A 26,837-nucleotide genomic window follows, 5' to 3' on the forward strand; every position below is an offset into this window, starting at 1 on the left:
TGTAATCTACGCCTCAATTGATAAAGGCAAGTGTCCCATATGCCTTCTTCACCACCCCACTAACATGCCCCTCCGCCTTCAGAGATCTATGGACACACATGCCAAGGTCCCTTTGTTCCTCAGAACTTCCTAGTGTCATGCTGTTTGTTGAATACTTCCTTGTCAAATTACTCCTTCCAAAGTGTATCACCTCACACTTTTCAGGGTTAAATTCCATCTGCCACTTATCTGCCCATTTGACCATCCCGTCTATATCTTCCTGTAGCCCAAGACACTCAACCTCACTGTTAACCACCCGGTCAATCTTTGTGTCATCTGCAAACTTACTAATCCTCCCCCCAACATAGTCATCTATGTCGTTTATATAAATGACGAATAATAAGGGACCCAGCACAGATCCCTGTGGTACGCCACTGGACACTGGCTTCCAGTCACTAAAGCATCCTTCTGTCATCACCCTTTGTCTCCTACAACTAAGCCAATTTTGAATCCATCTTATCAAATTACTTATCAAATTATTTCAGATTTCCAGCATACGCAGCATTTTGCTTTAATTCTAGTATTAAACTGATCTTGACAATACCAGAATTAGACCTATACTATTAGTGAATGCTTGAAATAAAAGACAGAATGCAGTGAGTAGGGATAAATGGATATTTCTAGCATTGGCAAGAAATAAATCCACAAGGCATTTTCCAAATTATTTTAGGACATATATACACTGATTACATGCACACACACACTTTTATTTAATTTGCACACACTGTAGCAAATCCTATATGACATTGCACACAGTGGATAGGTGTACATAGATTCCTCAGAAAACTACAAGGGTGTTTAGTCATGTACTGCACAATGAGCAATTCTTAGGGTCAGGCACAGTGTAGGACTTGGCAGCACTGGGGGATTATAATGGCGGAAGAGTCCCAGAGTGTGGTACCATCAAGTATGGCAGCTGTGGGATCCAAGGGTTTGGGAAGACTAGAGATAGACCAAGCAGAATGCAAAATGGCCCACCCCAACCCACTGTTCCCAGCCATCAGAGATTTGCCAGTCTGGACTTGAGCAATCTGCCCCGATTGGGGCTTAAAGCCTTTATTAAGTACAAGAAAAAAAAGAGGAAAGAGCGGGAAAGGGAGGGGAAGGGAAAGAGGGAGAGGAAAAGAGAGTGGAAAAGAGAAAAAGGAGAGGGAGCAGAGAAAGAGAGAAGATAAAGAGAGAAAAGTATAAAGTCAAAATTAAGAAGCAAGAAAAGAAAATAAAAAGGAAAAGAGAGACCTAAAACCTTCAAGGAATTCTGCATTCCTTCAAATCTGAATTCCTGTGCACAGAATCGTCCATTCGTTTCACCTCACCATTGGCAGGCTTGCCTTTAATCATCTAAACCCTAAACTCTGGAATTCCCTCCCTAAACCCCGCTGTCTCTCTCTCCTCCTTCAAGGACCTCCTTAAAACTAGAGAACCACCTGCAACGTCTTCTCTTCCCACTCCTGCGCCATTAACTCTAGTGTCCCCCAAGGATCTATTGTTGGCCCCTTCCCAACTTCACACCTACATGCTGCCCCTCAATGACGTAATCTGAATGTACAGCGTTAAGGTCCACATGCACAGCTCTACCTCACCAACACCTCTCTCAACCTCACCGTTGTCCCTAAATTGTCAGACCACATGTCTTACATTCAGTCCTGGATAAGGAGAAAATTCCTCCCATTAATTAATGGGAATAGCAAAACCCTTGTCTTTACTCCTCACCACCAACTTCATTCCTCTCCCTCTCAACTGTCTAAGGCTGAACCAGGCTGTTCACACCCTTGATGCTAAATTTGACCCTGAGGTGAGCTTCTGACCACACACCCTCACCTACACTAAGCCAGACTTTTTCCACCTCCGTAATGTTGCCTGTCTCTATCTCAACTCATCTAGTGCTGAAACACACATCCATGCCGTTGTTACCTCTAGACTTAATTAGACCAATACAAACCTAGCTGGGCTCCAGTTTTTACCCTCCGCAAACTGGAAGTAATTCTAAACTCTGATGTCCATGCTCTAAGGCATGCCAGGTTCTGTTCAGTTAATTAAATGTTTAGTTAGAGCTGGTTATTTGGTCAGAGGAAAAACTTTTTTACGCAGAGGGTAGTTGGTGTCTGGAATTCACTGCCCAAGTTGGTGGTAGAGGCAGAAACTCCAAACTCTTTTAAAAAGTGCCTGGATCTGCATCTTAAGTGCTGTAAGCTGCAGGGCTATGGGCCGGGAGCAGGAAGGTGGGATTAGAAAGGGCACCTGGGTGTCCTTGGGCTGGCATGGACAAGATAGGCCAAATGGCCTCCTTTTGTGCTGTAACTTTTCTATGGTTCTATGGATAATCCGCAATCAGCATGATCTTTTCAATCCAGTAGCTGAAAGAGAAACGCAGTGAGCAAAGAAGACCACTATATATTGTCCTGGATTTGAAGGTGCCTCGTAAAATAAAATTGGTAGCCTTCCCGCAATGCCCAACCTGGTCTCCCACATTATGGTGGGTGGGCAGGTGTCAGGCAGCCACCTACCCTTAGACATTTTGAAGCTCCTAAGTAGTTAATTAATAGCCACGTAAGGGCCTCATTCTGCCTCCACCACTATTTTACATGCAGCAAGGGAAGGCAGAGGCAATGTGGGTAGCCCAGCAGCTTCAGTGCATGGGCTACTGTTGGGCAAGAAGTATGGGGACATCCTTTAGGGGTTCCCTTGTGCCCATCGGAGGTACCCCTCCTCTACAAGATCAGATCTCTCCCCCTGCCTTTAACCCTCCACCGCCGGTCTCTCTAACTGTGATCCCAATCAGTTCGCCAGCAGCTCACGGGACTTCTTCCCAGATGGGGGCTGAAGTCCCACTGTGAATCAATTATGGCTGTTCCCAGTGTAATATTGCTGCAGTACAGCCAGCTTCTGAATTGGCGGGTTCAAGTCTGACTTTTCTGTCAGGGGCGTGAAATACATCTCCCTGTAAAATCCACTCCATTGTCTTCATCGATCTCACCAAGGAATTCGACCATGTGAGCAGAGCTGGCCTTTCTAAGCTGAAGAAAATTGGCTGTCTGCCTAAGCCACTCTGTATGATCCCCTTTTCCCATGACAAGATGATGAATAAGGTCAACTATGATAGGGCAACATTGGAACCCTTTGAGATCCACAGTGGGGTCAAGCAGGGTTGTGTTCTGGCACAGACATACTAGATTTGGCAGAAAGCTGTTCCACTTTGTCCACCTGAGATCCAAGACAAAAGCGCACCAAATCGTCATCAGCAAGTTGCTGTACACCGATGATGCCGCACTAGCATTCCATACCGAGGAATACCTTCAGCAGCCAATGAAGATACCCCCTCACACCTGTAAGGAGTTAGGTTTGACTATCAGCATCAGAAAAACAAATGTCATGGCCCACGATGTTGCCATACCACCAATCAGCACTGAATGTGCTGCTGGAAGTTGTTGATAGCTTTGCATATCTAGGCTCCACAATCACCAGCAAGCTATCACTTGATGCTGAAATCAACACTCACATTGCAAAAGCTGCAGCACTCTCCAAGCTGAGTAAGTGTGTGTGGAACAATAGTAGCCTGGCTATGAACACCAAACCTTGATTCTACCAAGTCTGCGACCTCAATGTGTTAGTCTAACGTAGCAAGGCCTGGACAACATGTGCTAGGCAGGAGAAAAGGCTGTAAGTTTTGATCTCCATTGTCTCAGCCATATCTTCAGCATCTCCTGGCAGGACACAGTCACCAGCTCAGAGGTCTTGGGGCATACTAATTACCTCCGCCACTGAAGGTGGACGGAGGTAACGTTTTCACCCCTGTTTATTAATCTGTTTGCCAGTTTGTCTGTAAACAATATGTCTTAAAAACTAATGGACATATTTCAACAAAACTGGTACACAGATAGGGTCTGGCCCCCGGAACCTTTTTAAAGGATACGTAAACATGGAAGTTATGGTGAATTGACATTTTTTAAGGTGCTTTTTAGTTGTTGATTGTTTTAAAATGTTGTTGATTGTTTTAAAATGTTGTTGATTGTTTTAAAATGTTGTTGATTGTTTTAGAATGTTGTTGATTGTTTCAGAATGTTACTGATTGTTTCAGAATGTTGCTGATTGCCTCAGCTGCTGTGGTGGGATTTGTCATAGCTGTCAAAATGTGAGCAGAGTTTTCAGAGCGGGTTGTTGGATATAGTAGGTCTGAAGCCTAAGATGGGAGTTCTTAATAAAACATTTCTTTTTTCAGCGTTGTAGTTACACACCATTAACCAAGCAGGGGAAAGCCTCAAGGAAGAGTTGCGTAATTGTGCAGAGGTTGAGTGAACACAGCATGGCAGAGGTATTCGCTCTGAGTGCCCTCTTCACTTTTTTACTCATTCACGGGATGTGGTTTTGCTGGCTTGGCCAGCATTTATCGCCCATTTGTAGTTGCCATTGAGATGGTGGTGGTGAGCTGCCACAGTCCATGTGGTGTAGGTGCACCCACAGTGTTGTTAGGAAGGGAGTTCCAGGATTTTGACCCAGTGACAATAAAGGAACGGCGATCTATTTCCAAGTCAGGATGGTGATTGACTTGGAGGGGAACTTCCAGGTGGTGGTGTTCCCATCTATCTGTTGCCCTTGTCCTTCTAGATGGTACTGGTCGTGGGTTTGGAAGGTGCTGTCGAAGGAGCCTTGGTGAATCCCTGTAGTGCATCTTGTAGATGGTACACACTGTTGCTACGATGCGTCAGCAGTAGAGGGAGTGAATGTTTGCGGATGGGGTGCCAGTCCACCAGCCTGCTTTGCCCTGGACGGTGTGAAGCTTCTTGACTGTTATGGGAGCTACACTCATCCAGACAAGTGGGAATATTCCATCACACTCCTGACTTGTGCCTTGTAGATGGTGAACAGACTTTGGGGAATCAGGAGATGAGTTACTCGTTGCACGATTCCTAGCCTCTGACCTGCTCTTGTAGCCACAGTATTTATATGGCTAGTCCAGTTCAGTTTCTGGTCAATGGTAACTCCCAGGATGTTGATAGTAGGGGATTCAGTGATGGTAATGCCATTGAATGTCAAATGATGGTGGTTCTAGATTCTCTCTTGTTGGAGAAGATCATTGCCTGACACTTTTGTGGCGCGAATGTTACTTGCCACTTGTCAGCCCAAGCGTGGGTATTGTCCAGGTCTTGCTGAATTTGGACATGGACTGCTTCAGTATTTGAGAGGTCATGAATGGTGCTGAACATTGTGCAATCATCAGCGAGCATCCCTGCTTCTGACCTTATGATGGAAGGAAGGTCAGTGGTGAAGCAGCTGAACATGGTTGGGCCAAGGACACTACCCTGAAGAACTCCTGCAGTGGTGTCCTGCAGCTGAGATGACTGACTTCCAACAACCATATCAATCTTCCTTTGTGCTAGGTATAACTCCAAACAGCGGAGAGCTTTCCCCCCACCACCACAATTCCCATTGACTCCAGTTTTGCCACAGCTCCTTGATGCCATACTCGGTCAAATGCGGCCTTGATGTAAGGGCAGTCACTCTCACCTCACCTCAGGAGATCAGCTCTTTTTTTTCCATGCTTGAACCAAGGCTGTAATGAGGTCAGGAGCTGAGTGACCCTGGTGGAACCCAAACTGGGCTCAGTGAGCAGGTTATTGCTAAGCAAGTGCCGCTTAATAACACTGTTGATGACCCCTTCCATTACTTTACTTGTTCCATCAGCAAACATTACAACTAAGCCAATGACATCCACACTTGCGTGGCCACGTTCAATTGATGGAAAACAGCTGTATACCCAAAGAGCTACAGTGCAGTGAACTGGTTACTTGGTCGCAACCTGCTGCAAGTCTTACCTCCGCTGCAAGAACACCTGCAAGAGAGATATGAAGTTAGCGGACATTGGCACAGACAACTGGGAGACAGTCGCCGCTGCTGTGTTCTCTGGAGGCTAACTGCCTGGAGAGGCAGTGGAAGAGGCAAGGCAAAATGGAAAGCTCAGCTGTATGAGAAGAGACCCCAGAGAAAACAGAGGCCAGCAAATCTTGCACCTTATCAGCCTACTTATCTCTTCGGCAACAAATGCGACACAGACTGACACACCACAGTGAGGCTCCTGAATCACATTGGGCAATGTTTAATACAGAGTTGACCACCAATGCGCAAACTATCATCTCTAGAGATGGAGGTCTGCCAAAGAGATGATAGCCACAATAAAGACATGGTTGTAAGGTGGCCAATGCTGGGAACTGAATATTCAAGGGTATCTGACATTTCAAAAGGGTGTAAATAGAGGATTAAATTAGTACAGTAGTGAGCAATGATCTTGGCTCGGAACATCAAGATCAAGAATCAGTTTTGGTGGAGGTAAGAAATCTTGTTCTAATAAACATCTTGTTCCAATAAACTGTCCCAAATTTAATCTATGAACACTCTATGCACTCATCCTCAAGGCTACCTGGTAAAAGTAACCATTGGTCCCTTGGAGAACGAAACTGGAGAATTAATAATTGGAAACAAGGAAATGGCAGCAGCTTTGAAAAAGAATTTTGTATCGGTCTTTATGGTAGAAGACATAAAAGGATCCCAAGGATAGTAGAAAATCAATGGTAAAAGGGAGAGAATGAGGAACTTAAAACAGGCTTTATCACTAGGAAAGCTAATGGTACTAAAGTATGACAAATCTCCCGGATCTGATGGCCTGCCAAGGGTCTTAAAAAAAGTAGCTTTAGAGATGATGGATTCCCTGGGTTCTGGAATGGTCCCAGCAGATTGGAAAACTTCAAATAAAATGCCCCTATTCAAAAAGGAGGGAGATAGAAAGCAAGAAACTGTAGGCCAGTTAGTCGAACATCTGTCATTGGCAAAATGCTGCAATCCATTTTTAAGGAAGTAGAAGGAGGACATTCAGAAAATCATAATACAGTGAAGCAGAGTCAACATGGTTTTATGGAAGGAAACAAATTTATTAGAGTTCTTTGAGGATGTAACAAGCAGGGTGATTAGATGTAGTGTATTTGGATTTCTAAAAGGCATTTGATAAGGCGCCTTTTAAAAGAGATGAGCTCATTGCAGGAAAGTCTTGCTACAATTGTGCAGGGCATTGATGAGACTATACCTGGAGTACTGCATACAGTTTTGGTTTCCTTATTTAAAAAGAGATATACTGCAATGGAGACACTTCATAGAAGGTTCACTAGGTTGATTCCTGGGATCAAGAGGTTGTCTTATAAGGAAAGGTTCAGCAGGTTGGATATTTACTCATTGGAGTTTAGAAGAATCAGAGGTGATCTTATTAAAATGCACAATTCTGAGGGGGCTCAACAGGATAGGTGCTGAGAGGAAGTTTCCATTCATGGGGTAATCTAGAACTAGGGGGTCGAGGGGCCAAATGGTCCACTCCTACTCCTATTTCTTGTGCTCTTACATTCACCATTCACCCCTATGCTAGCTGGCCTACACTAGTACCCAGTTAAGTCATGCCTTAATTTTAAAATCTCATCCTTGTTTTCAAATCCCTCTCTATCTCTGTAATCTCCTTCAACCTGTCAAGACGATGTGTTGTGTGCAATGTGGAATATTAATCCTTCGTTTCATCAGCTGCTATAATGCCTTAGATTGTTTTTTAAAAAGAAAAGAAACAAGTAGAACGGCAAAAACACTATTTTAAAATGGCTGCAGAAGTCAATTGACCTACAAATTGGTCAAATTTCCGGATGCCTCTGAATGTGGATTACCAAGAGACATGTCTAGGCAGTTCCCTGATGGACTGCACACCTGCCATTGTCTGAACTCTCTACAAAACATAAAGACAAAAGGCCACCAAACTTCATGATTCCAGAAACTGCCAGGAACAAAGAAACGCTAACGAAACTCATTATAGGCTCATAGACATTTACAGCACAGAAGAAGGCCATTTGGCTCATCGTGTCCGTGCTGGTCAACGAAGATCTGACTGCACTAATCCCATTTTGCAGCGCTTGGCCCATAGCTCTGGAGGCTATGGCAACGCAAGTGAATATCCCCTATCTGGAGATGAACAATAGAAAAATAAAGGTCAACAATTTAATTATAGGGGTGAGTAGGTTCCCAGGCGTGGTTCTTGGTTCAAGTAGTTTAGTTTGAGAGTTTAGAACAAGCTGAAGTGAAGGAAACATCAATTTCAGCAGAATTTAGTTGAAATTCTGGGTGTTCATTAAAAGAGTTAAAACTCTTGTTAACTGAAGGACTCAATGAACAGCGAATTATGCAAGAAGGGTGATAAGGACCCCATATCCATTTTGATGGCATCTTGACAGTTTTGACAATGGGAGATCAATGTTCCTTTAATAATATAGGCTGCCCTCCATTGTGTGCCAACAGCAGTTATCATATGATCGAATCCCCACTTGTGAAAAACTATGATTATGAGCTTGTCTGTTTAGTACAGCTGAGGAGTCTGCAGAAGGCACTGGTAACATCCAGGAGGAGGCTGCAGAATGTAACATCATCTCTCTCTCCCTGCTACTCTCAAGTTCAGATCTTATCTCTGTTACATTTTTGGAATACATCACAGAGATAGAGAATTTTATTCAAAAGGAACTTCAAGTGTCATAGCATCCATATCGGAAAAAGACGGATTACAATTTAAAAGAGACTGTCTCCAGAAAAACAACCAGCTTACATCGTCCAGAACACCTGGAATTTCAAGACCACCAACAGGACATATATTTCTTCTTTTGGACTTTAACTCTTATCAATTCCACCTCCTCCAACCTGTTGCATGATTTGTTTTATATGCTAGTTTGTGTGAGAGTGTGTGTGTTTGTGTGTGTGCGTGCATGGCTTATGTCTTCATGTAGCTTTTTATACGGTCAAATAAATACTGAATTGAATAATCGCAACTTTTTAAAAATTCAAACTGTGTTATAACCAATCTCAGGGGTGAAAAAGAGAAGAATTTATTCATCTCTCCAGACTTGGTTGTAACAAACCCCACAACCCTCAGAGATGTATTCACTTCTCTGGATGTGGCCCCTTGAGCATCTCCGATTTTAATTGCCTTATTATCTCCATATGTAGCTTAGTGTCAAATTTTGCTTTATATTGCTCCCGTGAAGCACCTTATGACATTTTATGTTAAAGGCATCATATAAGTAAAAGTTGTTGTCATTACTGGGTATTTAATATTCAGATTTTTGCAAGCTTGTTCTATTCGATAGTGAAACAAGCGTTATTTTTTGGTGACGAACTATTTCAGCATTCTTCCATCAATGAAAGATGATGGCTATATAACAAACAAATCTAAGTCAGATGAGTGTCTTCGTATGGTGCAACATAATTCAAAGTACGGTGTCACATCACAAAAGTAACCTGTAAAAATACAACCATAGCAATGGAAAAATATCAGCATTGATTTAGTCACCACGTGACTGAGATCTTTCAAAATGTTATAGACCAGGTTTGACATTTGAACTGTACCTGATGGTGATAGATTGAAAAGTCAAGTTGAAAATTACGTTGAAAAGTAAAGGGATTATAGGACAACATGTAACAGCTGCATCTTTCGTGATATGGTTGAACCCCTTAGCAGTACTGTGTGATGGCCCATGTGCTTTTGGGGAAAAGGAAACTATATTTTATGTGAGGTGGTGGTCCCTTTAAGAACTAGAATCTGATTTCCAGTTTAAAAAAGAACATCTGGATTCCAGTAAATGATCATGGAACCAGCTTGCCTAGGAGATGAACAATAGAAAAATAAACGTCAACAAGTAAATCATAGGGGTGAGTAGGTTTCTAGGCATGGTTCTTGGTTCAAGTAGTTTAGTTTGAGAGTTTAGAACCAGCTGAAGTGAAGGAAACACCTATTTCAGCAGAATTTGGTTGAAATTCTGGGTGCTCATTAAAAGAGTTAAAACTCTTGTTAACTGAAGGACTCAATGAACAGTGAGTTGAACATCTGATGTAGCCAAGCTGAGGAGAGAGAGAAAGAAAGAGAGAGAGAGAGTGAGACAGAGAGATGGGAGAGGGATACAAAATCCCATAGTTGAAGAAAATTAAAAGGAGAATTCTGACCCGAGGTGGCAATCCTTAAGATGCTAGAGATGCCTATGTTCAACATAGAGTTTACAACTTCAGGGCGGTTGGAGGAGATTTGAAGGGCCAACCTCGTTGGAAGTCAACAAAAAGCCAAGAAATCTCAGCCTATATACAAATCATTGACACAGTACCCATACCAAGCAGCTAGTCTTCAAAATTTTGATAAGTATCTGATTTGAGGGTTTAGGGATGTAAGTCTAATAGGTGTAGAAGGAAGGTGGAGGTAAAGTGTGAGCTGGAGAGTATCGTGGATAGCATGTATAGAGAGATGGTCACACCGCAGGCTGAGTCCACAGACAGGAAGGGAATGGGTGACCACCAGGCAGAGCAAGAGGACTAGGCAGGCAGTGCAGGAATCTCCTGTGGCTATTCCCCTGAAATACAGATATACTGCTTTGGATGCTGTTGGGGAGAATGGCCTCTCAGAGGAAAGCAGCAACAGTCAAATTCGTTGTACCACGGTTGGCTCGGCTGCACAGGAGAGGAGTAAAAAGTGTGGGAATGCAATCGTTATAGGGGATTCAATTGTAAGGGGAATCAATAGGTGTTTCTGTGGCCGCAAACGAGACTCCAAGATGGTATGTTGCCTCCCTGGTGCAAGGGTCAAGGATGTTTCAGAGCGGCTACAGGACATTCTGAAGGGGGAGGATGAACAGCCAGTGATCGTGGTACACATTGGTACAAACAACATAGGTAAAAAAAGGGATGAGGTCCTAAAAGCAGAATATAGGGAGTTAGGAAGTAAGTTGAAAAGTAGGACCTCAAAGATAGTGATCTCAGGATTACTACCAGTGCCACGTGCTAGTCAGAGTAGAAATCGCAGGACCGGTTCTGGGGGAGGTGGGACCAGTACAAACTAGATGGGTTACACCTGGGCAGGACCGGGACTGATGTCCTAGGGGGAATAATTGCTGGAGTGGTCGGGGAGGGTTTAAACTAAAATGGCAAGGGGATGGGAACCTAAGCAAGGAGTCAGAGGGGGGATCAAGGACGAGAACAAAGGACAGAAAGGGGAATAAGAAGAGTGATAGGCAGAGAAATAAAGGGCAAGAATCAAACAGGGCCTCAGTGAAAAATAGTGGGAACGGGACAAGTAATGTTAAAAAGGCAAGCCTTAAGGCTTTGTGCCTTAACGCGAGGAGCATTCGCAATAAAGTGGATGAATTAACCGCGCAAATCAATGTAAACAGGTATGATATAGTTGGGATTACGGAGACATGGCTGCAGAGTGACCAGGGATGGGAACTGAACATCCAGGGATATTCAGTATTTAGGAAGGACAGACAAAAAGGAAAAGGCAGTGGAGTTGCATTGCTGGTTAAAGAGGAAATTAACGCAATAGTCAGGAAAGATATTAGCTCCGACGATGTGGAATCCGTATGGGTAGAGCTGAGAAACACGAAGGGACAAAAAACGTTAGTGGGGGTTGTATATAGACCCCCAAACTGTAGCGTTGATGTTGGGAATGGCATTAAACAGGAAATTAGAGACGCATGTAATAAAGGAACATCTGTAATTATGGGGGATTTTAATCTGCATATAGATTGGGCAAATCAAATTAGTACAGTACCGTAGAGGAGGAATTCCTGCAGTGTATATGGAATGGTTTTCTGGACCAATACGTTGAAGAACCAACTAGAGAACAGGCCATCTTAGACTGGGTATTGTGTAATGAGAAAGGAATAATTGGCAATCTAGTTGTGCGAGGCCCCTTGGGGATGAGTGACCATAATATGATAGAATTCTTCATCAAGATGGAGAGTGACGTAGTTGATTCTGAGACTAGGGTCCCGAATCTCAATAAAGGAAACTACAATGGTATGAGATGTGAGTTGGCTATGATGGATTGGGAAACGTTACTTAAAGGGATGACGGTGGATAGGCAATGGCAAACGTTCAAAGAGTGCATGGGTGAACTGCAACAATTGTTTATTCCTGTCTGGCGCAAAAGTAAAATAGGAAAGGCGACCAAACCATGGCTTACAAGTGAAATTAGAGATAGTATTAGATCCAAGGAAGAGGCATACAAAATGGCCAGAAGAAACAACAGACCTGAGGATTGGGAGCACTTTAGAATTCAGCAAAGGAGGACCAAGGGATTGATTAAGAAGGGGAAAATAGAGTATGAGAGTAAGCTTGTGGGGAACATAAAAACTGACTGTAAAAGTTTCAACAGGTATGTGAAGAGAAAAAGATTGGTGAAGACAAATGTAGGCCCCTTACAGTCAGAAACAGGGGAATTTATAATGGGGAACAAAGAAATGGCTGACCAACTAAATACATACTTTGGTTCTGTCTTCACAAAGGAGGACACAAATAACATACCAGAAATGTTGGGGAACACGGGGTTTAGTGAGAGGGAGGAACTGAAAGAAATCAGTATTAGTAGGGAAATGGTGTTGGAGCAATTGATGGGATTGAAGGCCAATAAATCCCCAGGGCCTGATAACCTACATCCCAGAGTACTTAAGGAAGTGGCCCTAGAAATAGTGGATGCATTGGTGGTCATCTTCCGAGATTCTATAGACTCTGGAACAGTTCCTACAGATTGGAGGGTAGCTAATATAACCCCGCTATTTAAAAAAGGAGGTAGAGAGAAAACAGGGAATTATAGACCAGTCAACCTGACGTCGGTAGTGGGGAAAATTCTAGAGTCCATTATAAAAGATTTAATAGTTGAGCACTTGGAAAACAGTGGCAGAATCGGATAGAGTCAGCATGGATTTACGAAAGGGAAACCATGCTTGACAAATCTACTGGAAATTTTCGAGAATGTAACTAGCAGAGTTGATGAAGGGGCGCCAGTGGATGTGGTTTATTTGGGCTTTCAGAAGGCTTTCGACAAAGTCCCACATAAAAGATTAGCGTGTAAAATTAAAGCACATGGAATTGGGGGTGGTGCATTGAGATGGATAGAAAACTAGTTGGCAGACGAGAAACAAAGAGTAGGAATAAACGGTCTTTTTCCAAATGGCAGGCAGTGACTAGTGAGGTACCGCAGGGATCAGTGCTGGGATCGGAGCTATTCACAATATATATCAATGATTTAGATGAGGGAACTAAATGTGATATCTCCAAATTTGCAGATGGGTGAGAGGGTGAGCTGTGAGAAGGATGCAGAGATCCTTCAGGGTGATATGGACAAGCTGAGTGAGTGCGCAAACGCATGACAGATGCAGTATAATATGGATAAATGTGAGGTTATCCACTTTGATAGCAAAAACAGGAAGGCAGATTATTATCTGAATGGCTATAAATTGAGAGAGGGGAATGTGCAACGAGACCTGGGTGTCCTCGTACACCAGTCTTTGAAGGTAAGCATGCAGGTGCAGCAGGCGGTAAAGAAGGCAAATGGCATGTTGGCCTTCATAGCGAAAGGATTCGAATACAGAAGCAGGGACGTCTTGCTTCAATTATACAGGGCCTTGGTGAGACCACATTTGGAATATTGTGTGAAGTTTTGGTCTCCTTATCTGAGGAAGGATGTTCTTGCCATAGAGGGAGTGCAGCGAAGGTTTACCAGACTGATTCCTGAGATGGCGGGACTGACATATGAGGAAAGATTGAGTTGGTTAGGATTATATTCACTGGAGTTCAGGAGAATAAGGGGGGATCTCATAGAAACCCATAAAATTCTAACAGGACTAGACAGGGTCGATGCAGGAAGGATATTCCTGATGGTGGGGGAGTCCAGAACCAGGGGTGACAGTCTGAGGATTCGGGATAGACCATTTTGGACTGAGATGAGGAGAAATTGCTTCACCCAGAGAGTGGTGAGCCTGTGGAATTCACTACCACAGAAAGTAGTTGAAGCCTAAACATTGTATGTTTTCAAGAAAGAGTTAGATATCGCTCTTAGGGCGAAAGGGGTCAAGGGTATGGGGAGAAAGCGGGAGCAGGCTATTGAGTTGGTTGATCAGCCATTATCATAATGAATGGCGGAGCAGGCTCGAAGGGCCGAATGGCCTACTCCTGCTCCTATTTTCTATGTCAGACATTTAATTTGGAGTATAAGTAATTGTGTTCATTGTATTTTTATTATCTTTAACATAACTGACTAAGCTAGAATGTAATTATTATAACTCATGTTTTTGACATTTGTGTTGTTATGAAGATGCGTTCTGTAGAATATTAATTTGTAATATATATATACATGCGGAACTTTTTGAAAATAATTCTTTTACTAAGCAAAAGACACTGGCCTACAGCAGTTATTACCTGTATGTTGCTTTGTGAAGGATACAGGAGTCTTCAGAGCTGTCAGAGACAGTGGCTAAGAGAAGCCCAGTTTGGAACCAGAGAGAGGTCGTGTGATCCAGCTCTTGGGTGTAAAAAGCTACTGGATTTGAACTAACAGTCAGAGAGACTACCAAAGGGGCCTCCTCTCTCTCTCTGAAACTTCTCTCATCAAAGCTGAGCTGTTTGTGATTTGAAAACCCACATGAAGACCTTATTGCTGTAAACCGAGAGTTCTTAAAGGAGGATTCTGAACCAATACCACCATCTCCAAGAGGCAAAAGAATCAATCAGGCATGACTGCAGACCGACTGCACTAGTGAGAAACCCAGCTACTGAGGGAACTGGCCCTTCAGCTGTAAACAAGAATCCAGACAATATGTGAATATTTTTCTTCTGACTTTAATTTTGACTTGGCCAACTTTTAAGATCTGATACCCTGCAGAGTTTTGTTTCTTTTTTGAACGCTTGGGGGTGGTGGGGAGGAGGTGGTTGTGTGTATATTGTTTTTGCATTAGTGGATAATTGAACATATTTGTACATTTTAAACCTTTTAACAATTTCTGCATCTTTGCCTGGATGAGTTTTGGCAATAAAATTAATTCTTCGCTTAATCATTTAAGGCACCTGGCTGCCTTATTTCTTACACCAAGCTACATGCAGTTAAGTATTAAGTTGACAATATCACCTCCTTTTCAAATTCAAACTCTGTTATAACCAACCCAAGAATGGGACAGAGAGAGGAGTCAGTTCACCCCTTCTAACCTGGTCGCAGCAGGGTAGTAAAGTTCATTTGTTTAAACCATGAACCTTGTGACTTCATTCTTCTAGTAAATATCTGGACATTTGAATCCTAAAAAAAAAATGTCACTGGTCTCTACCGAGGTCCTAACAACTGTAATCTTGAATTGCCCATTGGTTCATGTATCTACTTGCATTGTTTATTTCTTTGTATATTTCTGAGCAAAGGAAGCTAAATCGGTATTTTCTCCAAAATTACAGTCACATTAGCTAATCATTGGACTGAATATTTTTAGAGCTCCAACCTTGAAGAGGCTGTTTCCATTAGCAGTGTGAAACACAAAACTGAAAGCAGGACATTTCTGTAGAGTGAATCTAAGAAAGTTTGGACTCAAAGAGGGTTTCCTCTTCAGCAGTCTTTTTAATGAAAGTGTGAACATCAGAATAGACTGTGTTTGCCATGAACTTTTGTATTTTACAGACCTAAGCTGGTGTCACTGGGTCTGTAGAGTGTGGAAGATGGAAGACTGGCCAACAGAACAACATTAAAATAGTCGAGTCTAGAGGTTACAGAAGCATGGATGAGGGCTTCAGCAACAGTTGGGTTGAGGTAGGAGTGGAGATCATCATGCAATGGAGGGGGAAGTAACATCTTTATGATAGAGGGGACATGGGGTCGGAAGCTCCATTCAGAAGCATATAGAACGCCAAGATTGCAAATACAGATCAAGCTTGAGGAAATCAAAATGCTACCAATTACCAGTCAATATTTTTATGCCAATACATGCTTGAATATGCCTCACTTAGATCAGCACACTATGCAGCTACAGCTTAAGAACAAACTCTGGTTCAAACACCACTGAACTGAGAAACACATGACTATAATGTTGTACACTACAATATCTGTGGCAAGTACCTAGATGATCTATAGTCCATCCCAGAGGTCAAAATATATTTAATAAATGTTTTTGAGCCTGCAAAATCCAATTAGAGCAGATGGATTTTGAAAATTAAATATATGGACCCATTCTCACATTTTCTATAACCAAACATTTCAGGAAAGACAATACACAACACCACATTTGAACAAAAAATGAATATCACAATGCCACTTTAGAAAATACAATGTACTCATTACTAAAAGGAATAACCATAAATTCTATTACTTGAAATACTGATAATCTTGATATTTCTGGTAAGGGTGTAAAATAACACTCATTAGAACTGTCTGGACTCATTAAGATATCACTATACATGAATTAATGCTGTTAATGCATGGCTCATTTACACATAAATGGCCTCAATTAACATTTGTAGTTCACACATTTAGCTTTTTAATACAAACATATACACTATATAAACACAACTTAAAGGAGTACATATTCACACACAGCTGGCTGTAATTGTAAAGGTTAAATCCTCAACTTGAAAATGTTGAAGCTATTAATTTTGTCAACATTCATTTTGCTGTTTTATAATCTAGTTTTTTGTGATGTGTGTACTTTGATCTGGATATAAATACATCGTGTCTGTTGAATAAAATTGGAATTCTATTAATTACAAAAGCCTGACCAAAAAAAACATTTTAAAGAACTATATTTTACTTTATTGTAAAGTTGATTAATCTTGAAGCCATTTTTGTAAAAATTGCAAGTCCAAAGCAGCACATCAACGTGGTAGTAATTAGTGGTGCGACATGGGCTCAAATCTGCAGTTCAAATGAATTGTCTGTCTTGATTCTGATGGTGTATTGAGGGAGAGACTAAACACTTCACCCAGTTAATGCAGAGATGTGAGTAGGGGGAGTTGTGGGAGTATGACTAAAACAGGAATGTCATCACATTCAGCTTCACTCATTTATCTTGCAGTAGTTGGCTTAAAGTGGCATTGGTCTGAGAGCTCCGAACAATGGCAGAAATGTTCCAATAGCCCCAAAACCCTACATATTTTGGGGTGAAGTCATCACTTTGACATGGGCTGGAATTTTACCAGAAGGGGCAAGTCCTGAGCTCAGGTGGGCAGGCATCGGGACCACATCGTCAATTATCCCAGAGACAACCTCCTAATTGCTGCTGCCAGGGCCCGCTGTCCAATCAAGGGCAGTGGGCGAGCTGCTGATGCTTCTGGCCCAATCAGAGGGTCAACAGTTCTGGAGCCTCAGTAATGCCACCAGGAAAGATTGGTGCAGTTAAGGCATCCGGAGAATATGAGGATGCCTCGACATGGTCACCCGAGTCACTGCTGTTCCTCCTCTGGTAACATTCTCTGGCATTTTACCACCTACCTGCCTCCCAGCATATCGCCCCAGGGCTAATAAAATCTTGGTCATGGTTTCTTGCTCTAAGCATTAGAATTAATAAATTTTCACCTCCACAGCCTTAACTTCATGGACCAACACATGCTCTATGCACAGGGAGAATAGCAGCATAGTGGAAGAGTGAGTATTAGCAAAAGCATAAGACTGCTCATTTAAAGTAGAGGAGTCTAAATGCCTGCTCTCTGTAGAGTCTTCTTAGGCAGCCCCTTGGGATCGAGGATGACTTCCTTCCACTCCTGGTTAATGGGTTCTGAGTTGGCTGATAAGTCCAATGTGCGATCTGCAGGCTCTGCCACATGTGGGGCAGGTGGTGCTTGGAGGGTTGGGTAGATGAGTTATTTGGAGGTTTACTCTCTCTCTTCAACACCTCAACTTCGCCCCTGGGTGTTCTCAACAAAATAACTCGATGTGTTCTGTGCTTTCCTGAATGAACCTTGCCTATTTTAACCAAGTCGCAAGCCAGGGATTCCCATGAGTCAGTGGAGATGTTTGACCTCTTCAAGGGCGCTTTCAGGACATGCCTAAAGCGCTTCCACTGTTCTCCTAGGCGTCTCCTACAGCAACCGTGTTCCGACTAGTGTATTTGCTTCAGGAATCCGGTGTCAGGCATATAAATGACATATCCATCCCAGTGGAGCTGGTTTTGAGTGGCTAGCACCTCGATGATGGCCATGTTGGCTTGGGACAAGATACTGCTGCTGAACCACTTTTCTTGCCACCAGATTTGGAGGGTCTTGGAAAGCATCACTGGTGGTGCTCCTCCAGTGCTTTGTCGGTTGTCTAAATCTCCAAAATATAGCAGCACCAGGATCACTGCTGCCTGATAAGCCATGACCAGAGTTTACAGCATAGTATGCTTAAATCCACTGATTTTAATGCCAGCATACTTATGCTGGTACTAAAATGTAATCTTCCTAATGCTATTGTTCCTCATTCTCTGCAGCAGTTGGAGCTTGATCAAAATGTATCATACAGCGCAGAAATTAACCAGAAACAAACTGTTGTATGATGTGCCTGCATGCCACTGTAATGTAAAGGTGCTTGGCAGAGCAACGGTTAATGTGGGACTGGAGAATAGCACTGCCCACAGTATAATGTATAGAGTCACATGGTAACAGACTGAGAGAACAGTCTCGAGAGTACACTCTGCAACCAGTCTGCGTGGAGGTAAGAGCACCATGCATGACGATAACCTGGGATCTGTAAATAGTTAAAAATCAATAATAAAAGGTTCACGTTTAAATATACAAGTCTCACAATCTCATGATTGAGGCATCTAAAGAACAAATATTACAACATGATTGGCAGCAGTGGGAGCTCCTAAAAGATATCACTTCAGCGGTGATATGAAAGGTGGCATTTTAAACGATGAACCCAGAACAGTATCCCAAGATATGAAAAACTAAAAGCAGCTAGAGCTGGACTGGAGAGATGTGCATCTAAGAAGAAAAATTGAAGAAACAATTGAAGAAGCTTTGCTACAGACTTAGAAGTTGAGGAATCTCCAGAGTGAGTGTGTCCATTGCGAGACCCCCCGAGTGACACAGAATGACGACGCCTGCTCAGCTCACAAAGACGTGTGAGCACAACTACAAAAAACAATGCAAGAGCCTGAGTGATGCTGAGTTAAATTACTTAGTTAGATCACAAGACGGAGCACAAACCTATAGAAATTGCAAGACCCTGAGTGACACAGTTTGAAGAATACTGGGCCATTCACGAGGCGGTGAGCAAAATAAAAATACAAAAAGCTTTACTTACATTATAGAATAGGTAGCATTCCCACGGCTCAGCATATCCATATAGAAGGTGGAATTTAAAAAAGAAACTGTAAAAAAAAAAGGCTAGCAGAAGAAAGAGAGAAACCTGTAAAGTTTTCAAAAAGAAGAAAACCTGCAGAGTTTAAAAGCAGAAATCGCTGCACAGTTGACAGCTTGCATCTTTAAAAAAGTGCGCCCACCGAAACTCTCAAAGTGTGGTGCATTCAAAAAAAAGAGGAACGTTCCTGCAGAGTTTTAAAAAAAACTAAAGAATCACCTTGCAATCGGTCTTTGCAACCCAGAGAAAAAATTACTGCAGTTTTTAAAAGTTTTTTTTAAAAAGGTCCACGATCATGGGAATCCCGGAAAAGTGCGGGCATACAAAAAAAGGACCTGCAGAGGTAACAGAAGAAGCAGAGAAAGAATCGACCTGAATTTTGAAGTTTTGAAAATTTTTTTAAAAAGGCCAAAGATTGCTGGGGAATCCGGTAAATTCAGAAAAGTGTGAGAAAAATCACAGTGACAGAACCGATGACAGCCTGAAGTTAAAAAAAGGTTACTGAGTAAAAAAATAGTTGCTGCACACACTGTCTTAAAAGGGTAACAACATTTAAAGCAGTAACTACAAGAAAAAACAAACAGCCATAGACAGCAAATCAGAAGAGCCAGGTGCATTTTTGCTATGGAGAGGGCTAAACCAGTCTCAAGAGTGGGGTCTTGGAGAAGACAATTTTTAACTTCCAGAAGAGTTACATGATTAAATAAGGAATCCGAAGGAACACAAGTTGATAAGTTTTTATTCATCTTTGGTTGATTTGCTGGTGAAGTGCTCCAAAGCCAATGTATTGATCAATACCCAACAACATTTAGTGAGATAGTAACGGCTCTGACAGATATTTTAAACTCCAAGTTGTGGAGAGTGCAGACCCTAGATGAAGGTTTAGCACAACCTCAATAAAGTGCCGAGAGCAACGAGAGACCCCAGAGAGAGAGCAACTCCCAATAAAGCATGAGGACAACAAAAGAGCCCAGAAAGAGGGCAACTCCCAATAAAGCATCATGGGCAACAAGGGACCCCAGAGAGAGGACAAATCCCAATAAAGCGCCAAAGGCAACAAAAGACTCCAGAACGAGAGAACCAAAAGACCTCAGAGCGAGGGATGCAGATGGCAGTGTGGAGTGAACAGATGGCTATGCATGTCGGAAAGCTATCTGAGGTAACTCAAAAGAAGCAAAACATACAAAATGTAAATGAAGTTGTTCTACAGGAAATGTTCGCATCAGAGCCGAACTGGAAGATTTGAAGATTCAAGGTGAATATATACCTTTGAAAATGCATGATAAACCGAAGTCTTCAATGAACCAAGCAGTTTGAGATCTGAACAAGCAAATTTCAGTGACGGCACAAAAGGTGCCAAGAGGAGAAAATGACCCTCAATTCCACAGTTGGCAAATCAAAGCAAGAGTTAGAAAATCTCAACCAGATATACGGCCAGGCAAAACAGCAGAGGAAATGGCACACAAAGAATCAATATGTAGCCATGGAAAAACATGAGGATCTTAAAAGGATGTTGAATACTACTTCAGAAAAGGCTGTGTAGGAATTATCAGTAACAATAAAACAATGCACTGAAGCCCAGGGTGAGTTGGCAAGAGGTCAGCAAGAAAATAAACAGTTGAAAGAACAATTGATTGTCGTTCAAGATCAAATGCAAAAGGAATGTGTAACCATTCAGCAACATGAAGAAATGAAGACTGTTTAAAACAGCAAAATGGAAGCACATCAAAAGAAACTCAAGGAGACTATGCTGAATTACAGGAAAGCTCAAGGTGAAGCAAGCAAGCTTCACAAAGAAGAGGAAAACCTGTTGACAGGCCTTCACACAATACAAGAATTACATAGAACAAAGTTCATTCCTCTGGAAAATTACAAGAGAAGGAAAATAAGTTTAACATCACTCTGAACAAAGCTGAAGAACCAGTTGGCAGAGAAGAATCAGCAGTGTTCTACAGTTCAGGAGGAAGCCGAAAGCTGCTTTCACTGGAGAGCAACCTGGCCAACAGTGAAACCAAACTGCAGGAAAAGGACAAAGTTCTGTTGCAGACAGAGAAAGAAAAGACAGAAATAAGATCAGAAAATGTAAATCTAACACTGAAATGCAGAGAAATAGAAGAAGAAAGCACACTGGATGTTTCAGATGTACTGAGAATCATTGAGATAAATGAAAAGATTCATAAGCTTGTAAAACAGTTTGAAAATAAAACCGCAAACAAATGTTTGGCTGAAATTGTGAGACAAATGGAAATGAAGGTTCTATTTGCAAAACGTATACGTCTGGCAGGAACATGGCAGAAACCATGGAAAAAGAAAATTCAAGTCCACTCAAGCAATGAATGGAGTGCACATTCCCTGTGGAAGGATAGGGACAAACCCAGTGTCTGAAAAAAACAGACGGGTTGTTAATAAAGAGAAACACAACTCGAATGAGTGCAAAAAGTGAATCAAATGGAGATAGCCAAGTACCAGGAACACAGAGTTCTACCATTCCTCCAAATGTGACAGACCGAGATGTGGAAGAACTGCCAAGCCTCAAGACCATCTGAATTCATAAAGTCAGAGACTTGAGGTGGGGATGGAGCAGGGACAGCAAGTAAAGATTGTATTACAAATAGTTATACTCCATTGGAAAGGAAAGTTTTCTTTGGAGAAGAAAGGGGATCTTGTATGACGTGCCTGCATGTCATTGTGATGTAAAGGTGTTCGGCAGAGCAAGGGTCAACATGAAACTGGAGAATAGCACTGCCTACGATATGATGTATAGAATAATTTGGTAATAGACTAAGAGAAGAATCTAGAGAGAACTCTCTGGAACCAGCCTGCATGGAGGTAACAGCACAATGCAAGATAGTAACCTGGGATCTGTAAATAGTTAAAGATTAACAATAAATGGTTCATGTTTAAATATACAAGTCTCAAGGTCTCATCATTGAGACAGCTAGAGAACCCATATTACAACACAAACTAACCAACCTAACCTAGATCATTATCTAACTTATTTTTAAGGTCTCTTTCTAAGATCCTGGGTACATCTCTGAATCAGGGAGAAAAAAAAATTCTTATAAAAAGGGTATTTACCCTCACCCAAGAAAAATTCTTTCCAGTTTCCCTGCTGTATCACCCAATTTCCTTTTAGTCAGGAGGATTTTTTATACTGTGTTCTGTGGCCTTTTTCACGCTTGTCATCTAAGCTGTTCTGTGACCTAATGGTCAGTGTGAGCATGAACACTGCTTCAACAAGTTTACATCAAATAAATCAAATGCATGTTTTTTTTTTTAAATGCAACAAAATGGGAATGGGTTGCAATGCAATGAGTTTTAATTTAGAGTGGACTAATAGGATCCTTTAAAAGAAACACTCCAATCTTAATAAATTATCTTGAGATGGATTGGGGGGGACGGGGGGGGTGGTGGAGAACATATTGAAGCTCCAACACACAGCAGCTCAAAACGGGGCACTGGGTGTTTCCTTGCAAACCTCAATTATGCTGTTTTGTGGAAAGAAATATGTAGAGTACCTCATCGACAAGTCACACTTGCATGCCTCTCGGCAGTCAGCACAAGAGTGTCATTGGCAGAACTCATATCTGGCCTTTGTCCAACCTCTTAGCCACAGGAGATGCAAGACCTTTAGACTGAAACATTAAATTTGATAGGAGGAGTGAGAGGTGTTATAATAGTGTTACAATCCCTATAGAGACCAAAAACTTTGAGAAAGATGTTCGAATTTCCAGTGGCTGACTGCAAGGATCACAAGGTTTCAAGTCTTAAGACTTTTACTGCAATGAACAAAATAAAAGCAACATTGTCTAAACACTATTCAGGCAGCTTATACTCTAAACTACAAAAATTATCTCCCATTTAGCTTTTCAAATGACAAAAAATCTCTTTCCACAGTTACACTTTGTTCTGTACCTTTAAGTGGACACTTCATTCTCCAAGAACAAAACAAAGCTATCATCAGCTCCTGATGGCTTACTTTCTTTTCCCTTTTCCAGCTGGATAACTTCAAAACCCCGAATCGACACTCACGGTGAGGGTTACCCTGGAGATCCTTCCATCTAGCCAAATCTTCCAGCCCCATTTAAAATTCTCAATCTGAGCGTGAGCTCCCTCCTGCATTCTATGTGATCAACCACAGAGACTGGCTGCCTCTATCTCTGTTCTTTCTCTCAGATTCTTCTACAAAGGCCTGTCTGGGAGGTTCAGGAATACCTTAAGAAAAACCCTGTAACCCAATACTACAATGGTTTGCTATGGACTCTTCCCCTCTCAAAGCCAATCTCCATGGCACTGTGAATCACGTGGGTCTTGCATTCAGGTAGAAATGCTAATTAGCTATCCTTTAGATACCCAACTCCATTCTATCTTGAAATTAAATAGACAGTTTTAAGCATAGAGATAAAAACAAAAAACTACTGCGGATGCTGGAAATCCAAAACAAAAACAGAATTACCTGGAAAGGGTCATGTGGACTCGAAACGTCAACTCTTTTCTTCTCCACCGATGCTGCCAGACCTGCTGAGTTTTTCCAGGTAATTCTGTTTTAGTTTTAAGCATAACTGTTTACAAAACCCAACATTCTTAACACCGCCCTGTGACTTGCAGATTTACAGTCTACTCTGAGGCCTCACATAGTCCACTGGTGTGAGCTAGTTGCAGCTTCTTCCCTGTAAATCAATCTGGGCCCCCTTTAACAACCAGAGCTTGTTGGACAGAATTCAGAACAAGTCACATGGCCCCACTCATTCCTTCATTTTATCCTAAGTTAAAGAGACAGCCCCAAGACATAACAATCTTACAAAATTCAAATTTGTAACATTGGTTTTGATGCTAGGCGCTCAGCTCTCAGACTTGGAGGGTGGAATCATCCCAGAACCGCTGCATTGATTATGCATTCCCGGGAAACACGCCATTTCCATGGCGGGCGGGCTCTCACTGGCCCGCCACTCCATGACCTCATTGCTTCATCAGGCCAGGCACCATATTTAAAGTGCAGCCGCATGCACACCTCTCAGTGCTTCCAGCCCACGACTACTGCGCACAAGACATGGCCCCTAAAGGCAAGAGGACTGCAGCCCCCAGGTTCAATGACGCATCCCTCGAGCGCATTTTAGACACAGTAGAGGCCCGCTGTGCTGTCCTCTACCCCCACTCTGGCTGAAGGATAGGCAGCAACATTACTAATCTGGCTTGGGAGGCGGTGGCAGAGGTGGTCAGCTTCAGCGCCCTGCAAAAAAGAGCAGCCACCCCCTGCCGCAAGAGGATGAATGATCTCCTCTGTTCTGCCAGGGAAAGTCACTCTTCTCATCACTCTCAACTTACACACTCACAAACCCATCACACATCCACAGGGCCCTCACTCACTGCCAGTTTAAGAGACATCAACATTCACTCTCACACACACCTTCACTGTCCTCATCCCATCCATGGGACCACTCAACACCCACACATGCCAGGCATACTTATCATCTGGCCTCGCAGGAATCCTGCTTATACTCTCTCCATCTCTATTAATGCAAAACAAGCTGGCGCACAAGAGGGAGGTCACAGAGTTGAGGAGTAATGCCTGAATCAAGGTCCTCACAGACTTTGAAAACAGAGCCATCCAGCTGGAGGGCAAGGACCCGGACCTTTCCCCTGCTGAGGGTGAGGTCGGCGCTGCTCTATCAAGTGAGGATCCAGCAGTGCAACATCCATCAGACAACCATGCTGTAAATGTTGTGTCCTGTTTCATAGGCCACTGCCACGCACTAATTATCTCTTCTTGCTTTCACAGGCACATCTGGGAAACTGCCAAGACAGTTCACAATCCAGGGACTTCAATCCAGCCCCGAGGATGTTCAGAAGAAGAATCTGCTGAAAGTCTCCCTGAAGGCACGTCACAGCACTCACCCACATCCTCCACCAGTGCAGAGACACACATCTCGGTGGGACCTAGCTTTAGCATAGTCTCAGCATCACAATCTGGTGAGCATATTGCACTTTCTGATCCACAGCAGGGAACAGCAGGGACTTCCCAGGTGTCCAGCACTCAGAGGACTGCTGGAGGCCAGAAATTTGCTGAGTTCAAGTCAGATGACAAGCCTCTGGACTCAGTCATGTCACAGTTGCTGAAGCTGCAAAGGCAAGCTCAGGAACATCAGGAAGGGATTTCCGCTGCACTCCTCAGATTGCAAGACAAAATGGATAGCGCCAACATTCCAACACTCTGAAGTCAACACTGGTAGGTTGGCAGCTGGCATAGAAACCTTGATCCAGGGCTTCACTCCTGCACTGCTGCATGGGCTGAACTCCGTCGCTGATGCCATAGTTGGCCTCCAACGTGTACGCAAGAGGGGTGCGGGGTAGCCCAATCTCACTCCAGCTACCCCTTCTCCTTAAGGAGTCAGCCAGGGCCCTCAGGCACCCATAGGGAGGAGGTTCAACAGGTGTACTCCCTGGGGCAATCCATCCAGGTGACTCTGGGAGAGTCCGGCCTATCCAAATCCCCTCTGCCTGTGACCTCAGGAGCTCCAGCGCCACAGGCAAAGGTGATGACACTGCCACACAGCAGGACCCAAAAGCAGGCTGGGGCCCTCCAGGTCTTTGCTCTCCAGAGGACACCCACCAAGGTCATCACAGACAACAGGGCATAGCAATCAGCAGGCTGCCCCCATCTCCGCTGTGGATATCTGGGGAGCACCAAGACGTAGTGGCAGGGTTAGAAAAGTTAAGACGATGTAGTTGCACAGCCTGGGCACAGGTGTTAACCACTTGTACATAATGTTCACTATTGTAAATAAACTCCCAAGAATGTCTCCATGCCTATGGCTCCTTGTTCTGATGAGCAATGTTTGTGTCACTGAGATGTGAAACCTTCCTGCACAAGATAGGGGCAGCGGTCTCAGTCCAGGGCCTCTTCCTTGTGCTTTGTGCAGCCTTCAGACCAAAGTGATGATCCGGTCTCACACTCCCTGGACATTTTAGTGATGCCTGAACCTCCATGGTGCTTGTCATTGCTGCCAGAATGTCATTGGCAGGCATCACGGAGTTCCGTCATTCTCTCTGTGTGCTCTCAGCACCTTTAAGGCGCAATTGGCCCCCATCTCATCAGCATCTGTGACGACTGACGCTGTGCTCCTGAAGGGGTCAGGTGCTGAAGGCAAACAAAGGATCAGGTGCTTTTAAAGTTTCACGGCTGCATCTCCATGGTATGACCCTGATCACAGAGCACAAGCATGCTGCCCTCAGACAGACAGGAGTCAGACATTCCCAGAGGCTATGTGAAGATCTATAGAGTGTACTCACTGAATGTCGTCATCATCCTCCTGCAATCGAGGGACTATAAGGGCCTCTACTGCTTCTCAATGACAGGAGCATTACAGAGAGTATGTGCACTGCCATAAGCCAGACTGGAGTCAAACGCACATAGTTGCAATGTGAGGATCCATGGCATCTCCTCACTGCATGTTGTCATCATCCTCCACAAAACTAGCAGCTACAAAGGCCTCCTGAGTGCGCCTGCCTTGTCTGGTCAGGGCGAGGGGCTCATTGCTGTCATGGTCATCTTCAAGGACCTCCTCACCCTTATCTCCGTCAACATCCTCCTCATCAGAGGAGACCTCCAGGTCCTGCATCTCATTCTCAGCCAGCTCCTCTCCCTGTTGTA

The 26,837-nt window shown here is 43.2% G+C and overlaps 1 protein-coding gene across 1 annotated transcript in view; it reads right to left on the reverse strand.

Annotated features, from left to right (window-relative positions):
• The window catches only part of pmfbp1 (polyamine modulated factor 1 binding protein 1), a 967,668-nt gene that overhangs the window by 893,342 nt on the left and 47,489 nt on the right, over positions 1 to 26,837 (reverse strand). The window lies entirely within an intron of this gene.

The sequence above is a fragment of the Cetorhinus maximus genome, chromosome 6, assembly GCF_964194155.1.
Source record: "Cetorhinus maximus chromosome 6, sCetMax3.hap1.1, whole genome shotgun sequence".
Lineage (NCBI taxonomy): Eukaryota > Metazoa > Chordata > Chondrichthyes > Lamniformes > Cetorhinidae > Cetorhinus > Cetorhinus maximus.